This window comes from Ochotona curzoniae, unplaced genomic scaffold, assembly GCF_017591425.1.
Source record: "Ochotona curzoniae isolate NIBS_2020 unplaced genomic scaffold, NIBS_Ocur_1.0 contig_2210, whole genome shotgun sequence".
NCBI lineage: Eukaryota > Metazoa > Chordata > Mammalia > Lagomorpha > Ochotonidae > Ochotona > Ochotona curzoniae.
Window position 1 is genome coordinate 16,219,894 of NW_024465369.1, and position 2,622 is coordinate 16,222,515.

Genomic DNA, 2,622 nt, shown 5'->3' on the forward strand with positions numbered 1-2,622 from the left:
CAGAACCTGAACTGTCAGAACAGACAATGGCTGATGGGAGCAAAGGGTGCCAGGGTTGAGGCCCTGGTACTCATTTCCCCATGCCAATGGAGTGTGGATGAATATGGTTCCCAGTAATCAAAGGGAAGCAGAGGGGTTACCATCTACGCTTCGGCCAACTGGAGGTGGAAGGACAGGATGAAGGTTGGAGAGGGCATCAATAAATACTCAAAAAGATGAAACTGGTGTACAAGCGTGCAAAGTGCCCCAACAGTAGTCCCATGGCTGCCACTTGAAACCTTTACCACTACTGTAAGGAGCACTCCAATATAAAAGGCTGAGATAAGATGGGCTGGGGGCAGGGGGCAGGCAGGGGAGAAAGCAGCTTTACAGGCCAAGCAACAGCCGCAAGCTGAGATTGTGATGTGTATTTTCACAGTTGAGATAACAGCGTCCCACTAGCGATGATGGGAAGCTATTTAAATAGACTTTCTTGATCCTAGAAGTTCAATTATGGGGACAGTGGTTATACCTGACGGGATATTATCGTAGCACAACTCACATATTTCAAATGGACTAAAAATTAGTATCATTTACAGTATCTGCACATAAATTGCCTTTGAATAGAAATTTCCAGTGCTTGGAGGTCTATAAAACGAACCTAGAAAATTGACTGTGAAAGATGAAGAGTGCTTTAATTGCATGGGGGCAGGGCTTGTGGCTTATCTCTCTGATAGGTTGCTGTACCGCTGTCCTTGGGTGACAAGGGGCTTTATGTTGTGTTTTGACACCACCAGGCACCATAGCTCTTGTGGCACGACTTGGATGCCATAGAATTCCCGCCTTTTGACCAGCACTGATAGGGCATTTGGGTGAATCACTCACTGAGAACTGTTAATTTTGTTCATACCAATTTTTGTTACAAATTGCATGAATGGGGGTGCTTCTGAGTATTTAGGTCTGCCTTCTGTTTAAAGGCTGTATATTTGTGAACTGTCCTTGGGGACCAAATTATCATCCTTGTCCATCATGTGTCATTTCTTCATCATCTTCTACACCTAGGCTAACAGTGACATCTCCTATTAATTTCTTGTCTTCCTCCAGTTCATCCAGCAGTCAGAAACTGTGAGGGACTTTAAGAATGATGGCTGCCATTTTGCATTGTTGCAGCTCATAGGATCAAAAATTAATCTTATTAAAATGCCTGTTCTACTAGAAGAAAGTAATAGTTCTAGTGTCATCTATATGAGACATTCTTCACAGAATTAGAAAACAGCAATTCTAAATTCATATGAAAGTACAAATAACCCTGAAAACCAAAACAATCCTGAGCAACAACAACAAAAAAATAAAGCTGTGGGTATTACACTATCTAATTTAAAAACATAGTAAGTTACACAGTGCCATAACCAAAACTGTTTGGTAATGACATAAAAGCAATCACATGACCAAGAGAACAGAACCGTTTCTGAAAATAAACCCAGAGATTCTATACAAAGGTACCAAAAATACACAACGAAAACAAGACAGCATCTCCAACAAAGGTTCCCAGTGAAACTGGATAAGCACATGCTGTTACTTTCTAATATGCTTAAGAGAAAATTTTATATATAAAAAAGAATGTGTAAAATTACTTACCTTGATTTAAATGCTTAATTTCAGCTTATTAATATTTTTGGCAAATTTTACTTAAGCTTTTAAGTAAGTTACTAATCTTTCTGCTCAATATTCAAATCCAGCAAAGTATGAAATTCAGCTTGGGTCCAACACGGTAGCCTAGTGGCTAAAGTCCTCACCTTGAACAGTCCAGGATCCCATATGGACACCAATTCTAATCCTGACAGCTCCACTTCCCATCCAGCTCTCTGCTTGTGGCCTGGGAAAGCAGTCGAGGGCAGCCCAAAGCCTTGGAGACCCTGCACCCGTGTGGAAGACCTAGAGGAAGTTCCTGGCTCCCGGCTTCGCATCAACACAGCACAGGCCTTTGCAGTCACTTGGGGAGTGAATCATCAGATGGAAGATCTTCCTCTCTCTCTCTCCTCCTCTACGTATCTGACTTTACAATACAAATAAATAAATCTTTTAAAAAAAGAAGAAATTTAGCTTAAAGGTTTTATAAAATATTTATGTATTTATTTTAAAGGCAGTATTATGGATAGACAAGGAGATACTGAGAGAGACACAGATCTTTCACAAGCTGGCTCACTCCCTAAATGTCCACAAGACATCTTGCCAAGACAGGGCAAGGCAGAAGCCAGGAGTCAGGAGCTTGATTTGAATCTCATCTCCCACATGGATGGTAAGGGCCCATCTACTTGAGATATTCTCCAGTGCTTTCCCATAGAAAGGAAATGGATCAGAAGTGGAGCCATAGCAAGCTGAACTGGTACAGATATGTGATGATGGCACTGCAGGGGCACTGTATGTTCCACTAAAGATGTTTTACATAAAGTTTGTTCCTATTCACAAATGAAGCAATTAAACTACTTCAAAATCTTCAAACCACCTGTTTTCTTCAACTAACTGATCTGCCAAAATCTTTCCATAAACTTAATTAATTCTAAGATAATGTACCTGTTCAGTGTCTCTTTCTATGTCTCAAATGACTGATAGTATTAATAACAGATATCCTTATTAAGACAT

The 2,622-nt window shown here is 40.4% G+C and overlaps 1 pseudogene; it reads right to left on the reverse strand.

The window, feature by feature from the left end:
• Nucleotides 1-701: 701 nt before the first annotated feature.
• Nucleotides 702-1,134, reverse strand: LOC121150810 (annotated as a pseudogene).
• Nucleotides 1,135-2,622: the final 1,488 nt, after the last annotated feature.